Genomic DNA, 7,686 nt, shown 5'->3' with positions numbered 1-7,686 from the left:
CCATCTCACATGATGATCGGACACGGCCTAGTTGACTCGGATCATGTAATCACTTAGATGACTAGAGGGATGTCTATCTGAGTGGGAGTTCATAAGATGAACTAATTATCCTGAACATAGTCAAATGATCTTTGCAAATTATGTCGTAAGCTCGCGCTTTAGTTCCACTGTTTAGATATGTTCCTAGAGAAAATATAGTTGAAAGTTGACAGTAGCAATTATGCAGACAGTAGAAAGCTTATGTCCTTAATGCACCGCTCAGTGTGCTGAACCCCAAACGTCGTTTGTGGATGTTGCGAACATCGGACATACACGTTTTGATAACTACGTGATGGTTTAGTTAAACGATTTAGAGTTGAGGCACCAAAGACATTTTCGAAACGTCGCGGAACATATGAGATGTTTCGAGGGCTGAAATTGGGATTTCAGGCTCGTGCCCATGTCAAGAGGTATAAGACCTCCGATGATTTTCTTAGCCTGCAAACTAAGGGAGAAAAGCTCAATCGTTGAGCTTGTGCTCAGATTGTCTGAGTGCAACAATCACTTGAATCGAGTGGGAGTTGATCTTCCAGATGAGATAGTGATGGTTCTCCAAAGTCATTGCCACCAAGCTGCTAGAACTTCGTGATGAACTATAACATATCAGGGATAGATATGATGATCCTTGAGGTATTCATGATGTTTGACACCGCGAAAGTAGAAATCAAGAAGGAGCATCAATTGTTGATGGTTGGTGAAACCACTAGTTTCAAGAAGGGCAAGGGCAAGAAGGGATACTTCATGAAACGGCAAATCAGCTGCTGCTCCAGTGAAGAAACCCAAGGTTGAACCCAAACCCGAGACTAAGTGCTTCTGTGATAAGGGGAATAGTCACTAGAGCGGAATTACCCTAGATACTTGGTAGATGAGAAGGCTGGCAAGGTCGATAGAAGTATATTGGATATACATTATGTTAATGTGTACTTTACTAGTACTCCTAGTAGCACCAGGGTATTAGATACCGGTTCGGTTGCTAAGTGTTAGTAACTCAAAATAAAAGAGCTACGGAATAAACGGAGACTAGCTAAAGGTGAGCTGACGATATGTGTTGGAAGTGTTTCCAAGTTTGATGTGATCAAACATCGCACGCTCCCTCTACCATCAAGATTAGTATTAAACCTGAATAATTGTCATTTGGTGTTTGCGTTGAGCATAGACATGATTGGAATATGTCTATCGCAATACGGTTATTCATTTAAGGAGAATAATGGTTACTCTATTTATTTGAATAATACCTTCAATGGTCTTGCACCTAAAGGAATGGTTTATTGAATCTCGATCGTAGTGATACACATTTTCATGCCAAAAATTATAAGATAGTAATGATAGTACCACTTACTTGTGGCACTGCCATGTAAGTCATATTGGTATAAAACGCATGAAGAAGCTCCATGTTGATGGATCTTTGGACTCACTCATTTTTGAAAAGTTTGAGACATGCGAACCATGTCTATTGGTGCATACGCATGAAGAAACTCCATGCAGATGGATCGTTTAGACTCACTTGATTTTGAATCACTTGAGATATGTAAATCATACCACATGGACAAGATGACTGAAAAGCCTCGGTTTCAGTAAGATAGAACTAGATAGCAACTTGTTGGAAGTAACACATTTTGATGTGTGCAGTCCAATGAGTGCTGAGGCATGCAGTGAATATCGTTATGTTCTTACTTCACAGATGATTCGAGTAGATGTTGAGTATATTTACTTGATGAAACACAAGTCTGAATTATTGAATGGTTCAAGTAATTTCAGAGTGAAGTTTAAGATCTTCGTGACAAGAGGATAGAATGTCTATGATATGATCATAGAGATGAATATCTGAGTTACGAGTTTTGGCACACAATTAAGACATTGTGGAAATTGTTTCACAATTAATACCGCCTGGAACACCATAGTGTGATGGTGTGTCCGAACATCATAGTAGCACCCTATTGGATATGGAGCGTACCTTGATGTCTCTTATCGAATTACCACTATCGTTCATGGGTTAGGCATTAGAGACAACCGCACTCACTTTAATAGGGTACCACGTAATTCCATTGAGACGACACCGTTTGGAGAAACCTAAGTTGTCGTTTCTTAAAAGTTTGGGGCTGCGACGCTTATGTGAAAAAGTTTCAGGTTGATAAGCTCGAACCCAAAGCGGATAAAATGCATCTTCATAGGACACCCAAAACAGTTGGGTATACCTCCTAATTCAGATCCGAAAGCAATAGAGATTGTTTCTTGAATCGGGTCCTTTCTCGAGGAAAAGTTTGTCTCGAAGAATTGAGTGGGAGGATGGTGGAGACTTGATGAGGTTATTGAACCGTCACTTCAACCAGTGTGTAGCAGGGCATAGGAAGTTGTTCCTGTGGCACCTACACCAATTGAAGTAGAAGCTTATGATAGTGATCATGAAGTTTTGGATCAAGTCACTACCGTACCTCGTAGGGTGACAAGGATGCGTACCACTTCAGAGTGGCACAGTAATCCTGTTTTGAAGGTCATGTTGCTAGACAACAATGAACCTACGAGCTATGGAGAAGCGATGGTGGGCCCAAATTCCGACAAATGGTTAGAAGCCATGAAATCCGAGATAGGATCCATGTATCAGAACAAAGCATGGACTTTGGTGGACTTGCCCGATGATCGGCAAGCCATTGAGATAAATGGATCTTTAAGAAGAAGACGGACGTGGATGGTAATGTCACCATCTGTGAAGCTCGACTTGTGGCGAAGAGTCTTTCACAAGTTCAAGGAGTTGACTACCATGAGATTTTCTCGTCCGTAGCGATGCTTAAAATCCGTCGGAATCATGTTAGCACAAGCTGCATTTATGAAATCTGGCAGATGGATGTCAAAACGAGTTTCCTTACCAGTTTTCGTAAGGAAAGGTTGTGTGTGATACAATCAGAAAGGTTTTGTCGATCCTAAGGATGCTAAAAGGTATGCTAGCTCCAGCGATCCTTCCATGGATTGGAGTAAGCATCTCGGAGTTGGAATATGTACTTTGATAAGATGATCAAAGATTTTGGGTTTATACAAATTTATGAGAAACTTGTATTTCCAAAGAAGTGAGTGGGAGCACTATAGAATTTCTGATAAGTATATGTTGTAAACATATTGTTGATCAGAAATGATGTAGAATTTCTAGAAAGCATATAGGGTTATTTGAAAAGTGTTTTTCAATGGAAAACCTGGATTAGGCTACTTGAACAATAAGCGTCAAGATCTATAAGATAAATCAAAATGCTTAATAATACTTTCAAATGAGCACATACCTTGACATGATCATGAAGGTGTTCAAGATGGATCAGTCAAAGAAGGAGTTCTTGCCTGAGATGTGAGGTATGAAGTTAAGACTTAAAGGTCGACCACGGCAGAAGAGAGACAAAGGACGAAGGCCGTCCCCTATGTTTCAGACGTAGGCTCTATAGTATGCTATGCTGTGTACCGCACCGGAAGAGTGCCTTGCCACATGTCTGGCAAGAGGGTACAAAGGTGATCAAGGAGTGGATCACCAGATAGCGGTCAAAATTATCCTTAGAGGAATAAGGATTTGTTTCTCGATTATGGAGGTGATAAAGAGTTCGATGTAAAGGGTTACGTCGATGCAAGCTTTAACACCTATCTGAATGACTCTGAATAGCAAAACGGATACGTATAGTGAAGCAACCATTTGGAATAGCTCCAAGTGGAGCATGGAAGTAGCATTTACAATATGACCTAGAGATTTGCGAAGTACATACGGATCTGAATGTTGCAGACCCGTTGACTAAAACCTCTCTCACAAGCAAAACATGATCAAACCCAAGAACTCATTGAGTCTTAATCACATGATGATGTGAACTAGTTTATTGACACTAGTAAACTCTTTGGATGTTGGTCACATGGTGATGTGACCTGTCAGTGTTAATCACATGGAGATATGAACTAGATTATTGACTCTAGTGCAAGTGGGAGACTGTTGGCAATATGCCCTAGAGGCAATAATAAATTAGTTATTATTATTATATTTCCTTGTTCATGATAATCGTTTATTATCCATGCTATATTTGTATTGATAGGAAACTCAGATACATGTGTGGATACATAGACAACACCATGTCCCTAGTAAGCCTCTGATTGACTAGCTCGTTGATCAATAGATGGTTACGGTTTCCTGACCATGGACATTGGATGTCATTGATAACGGGATCACATCATTAGGAGAATGATGTGATGGACAAGACCTAATCCTAAGCCTAGCACAAAGATCGTAGTTCGTATGCTAAAGCTTTTCTAATGTTAAGTATCTTTTCCTTAGACCATGAGATTGTGCAACTCCCGGATACCGTAGGAATGCTTTGGGTGTACCAAACGTCACAACGTAACTGGGTGGCTATAAAGGTGCATTACAAGTATCTCCGAAAGTGTCTGTTGGGTTGGCACGAATCGAGACTGGGATTTGTCACTCCGGTTAACGGAGAGGTATCTCTGGGCCCACTCGGTAGGACATCATCATAATGTGCACAATGTGATCAAGGAGTTGATCACAGGATGATGTGTTACGGGAACGAGTAAAGAGACTTGCCGGTAACGAGATTGAACAAGGTATCGGCATACCGACGATCGAATCTCGGGCAAGTACAATACCGCTAGACAAAGGGAATTGTATACGGGATCGATTGAGTCCTTGACATCGTGGTTCATCCGATGAGATCATCGTGGAACATGTGGGAGCCAACATGGGTATCCAGATCCCTTTGTTGGTTATTGACCAAAGAACGTCTCAGTCATGTCTACATGTCTCCCGAACCCGTAGGGTCTACACACTTAAGGTTCAATGACGCTAGGGTTATAAAGGAAGTTTGTATGTGGTTACCGAATGTTGTTCGGAGTCCCGGATGAGATCCCGGACGTCACGAGGAGTTCCGGAATGGTCCGGAGGTAAAGATTTATATATGGGAAGTCCTGTTTTGGTCACCGGAAAAGTTTCGGGTTTTATCGGTAACGTACCGGGACCACCGGGAGGGTCCCGGGGGTCCACCAAGTGGGGCCACCGGCCCCGGAGGCTTGCATGGGCCTAGAGTGGAAAGGGACCAGCCCCAGAGTGGGCTGGTGCGCCTCCCACCCTTGCCCAAGGCGCAGCTAGGAGGGGAGAGGGGAAACCCTAGGCGCAAATGGGCCTATAGGCCCAACCTAGGGCGCGCCCCCTCTCTCCCCCTCTTGGCCGCCCCCTCCAAGTCCCATCTAGGGCTGGCCGCCGCCCCCTAGGGGTGGAAACCTAGGTGGGGGCGCAGCCCCCTCTCCCCCTATATATATTGGAGGCATTGGAGCAGCCCAACATATGAGTTTCTTCTCCTGTTGGCGCAACCCTACCTCTCTTTCTCCTCATATCTCGCGGTGCTTGGCGAAGCCCTGCTGGACTACCACGCTCCTCCATCACCACCACGCTGTTGTGCTGCTGCTGGATGGAGTCTTCCTCAACCTCTCCCTCTCTCCTTGCTGGATCAAGGCGTGGGAGACGTCATCGGGCTGTACGTGTGTTGAACGCGGAGGTGCCGTCCGTTCGGCACTAGGATCTCCGGTGATTTGGATCACGATGAGTACGACTCCTTCAACCCCGTTCTCTTGAACGCTTCCGCTTAGCGATCTACAAGGGTATGTAGATGCACTCTCCTTCCCCTCGTTGCTGGTTTCTCCTTAGATAGATCTTGATGACACGTAGGAAAATTTTGAATTTCTGCTACGTTCCCCAACATTCTCGTTCTCGTTGGCGGCTTCAATGCCCAGCTCATAGAGCTGGAGGAACTCCGTAGGATCAGCCGTGCCATCGTAGCGCGGGGGCAGATCTGGCTTGAACTTGCCCGGCCAGGCCACGCTGTGCAGCTCGGCGGTGAAGGCACGATAGCCTGCAGTGGCCACGGGAGGCCTTTGGTAACGGGGAGCTTGATCTTGGAAGTCTCTTTGCGCTGCCGCCAGGAGCAGTGCGGGGTCTTGACGCGCTGGAGCAGGAGCGCGGTCGTGACGGGCCGGTGCGGGGAGCACACGGGCAGCTTCTTGGGGATGAGGGATCTCTTGGCAGCTCTTCTCTTGCTGTGCTGGCGCCGGACGGAGCGGATCCCGTCCAGGGGCCACGCGCCTTGGGGCCAAGGCGCCTTCTTGAGGGGGAGGCGGCTGTGGCGCCCGGGAGCTTCGTTGCCCGCGCAGGGCAGGGCGTGGTGCAGCCAGAGGGATGGCGCAGGGGAGCCCCCAGCGGCGCTGACGAGCTCGGTGATGCGGGCGAGCCACTCGTCGTTGAGGTCGTCGACAGGACGGTAGTGCAGGAGCTCCCGCGCTAGGAGCAGCGCGGCGTGCGCGTCCGCCGGAGCACGACGGGCGTGGGACGAGGAACCGGCCGGAGTCAGCGACGAGGTGGCGGTGCGGCCTTCTCGCTGCACCGAAGGATGCAAGGACGACGCCTGCTGCTCGTTCCCCGCCGGGCCGGTGGCGGCGTTGACAGCAGGCGATGGGGAACGGCGGGGGCATCCGCCGACGGGGGCCGTCTGGGCGATGTGAGTGGCGAGAGCTGCCCGATGCTCGGCGCGGGCTCTACGAGCGTCTGACATGGATGCGACGAACGGCGAAACACAGGGCGGCGGAAAGCGGATTCCGGCGCACCCCTACCTGGCGCGCCAAATGTCGGATTTCGGGTCCCGGCAGACCCTCAAGGTTCGAACTCTGGGGTGTGCGTGGAGATCACACCTCCTACCTACTCACGTTTCGTCGCCTCGCAAGGATCTAAACTACACGAAGAACAACATAAGGGACACGAGGTTTATACTAGTTTGGGCCACCATTATGGTGTAATACCCTACTCTAGTTTGTGGTGTGGTGGATTGCCCGAGGGGCTGATGATGAACAATACAAAAAAAGAATTGCCTCGCGAGGGGAGGGGTTCTTGTGTTGGTGGTTCTGGCTAAGGTTCGGTTGGTCGACCCCCAGCCTTGAGAGTGGCTAGTCCTATTTATAGAGCGAGGCCTTGGTCCTCTTCCCAAATATTGAGCGGGAAGGGCGCCAACAATTGACCATTTTGAAGGGGAACATCTAGTACACTTATCCTGGCTAAAGTCGGTCCTCGCCTGCCAAAGACTCTGACGGTGACGCCGGCTTAGGCTCCACGATGACCTCCATCCTGCCGTTTTGCTGGTCTTGGTCTTTTGCACCGAAATGGTTGCCTTTGCTTGATACTCTCGCCTGTGCTTGCCCCCTTTGCACCAAAGAGGAAACAAGGACTCTGCGCAGGCCAGCGCCCGCCTGGCTTCGGTCGTCATGGCTTGCGACACGGGCACCTCGTGAGGTACCCTGCCTTGATCTCTCTGCCTCCTCGCGAGCCAGCCTGACGAGGTTGTGCCTGAGGAAGCTTCCTGTTGTCCGCCCCGCGAGGCTTGGCCCCTCGCGAGGGTCTTGAGCATATGTCGATGAAGATGGGTCGTACTGGGCCACTCCCTAAGCCACGCCGCAGGCCGCAGGCAGATAAGTCTAGGTACCCCCGTTCCCAGAACGCCGACAGTGCCACCCAACGGCGACATAGAGACGCACGCCAAGGTCAAAATGTATATCAGCAAAAACTACACAATTAATGATTTTGCTTTTCTCTTAATTATTTAGATTATCAGGTAAATGACAACCTCAGAA

The sequence above is a fragment of the Triticum dicoccoides genome, chromosome 5B (assembly GCF_002162155.2).
Source record: "Triticum dicoccoides isolate Atlit2015 ecotype Zavitan chromosome 5B, WEW_v2.0, whole genome shotgun sequence".
Classification (NCBI taxonomy): domain Eukaryota; kingdom Viridiplantae; phylum Streptophyta; class Magnoliopsida; order Poales; family Poaceae; genus Triticum; species Triticum dicoccoides.
Note: the sequence above shows the minus strand (reverse complement) of the source record.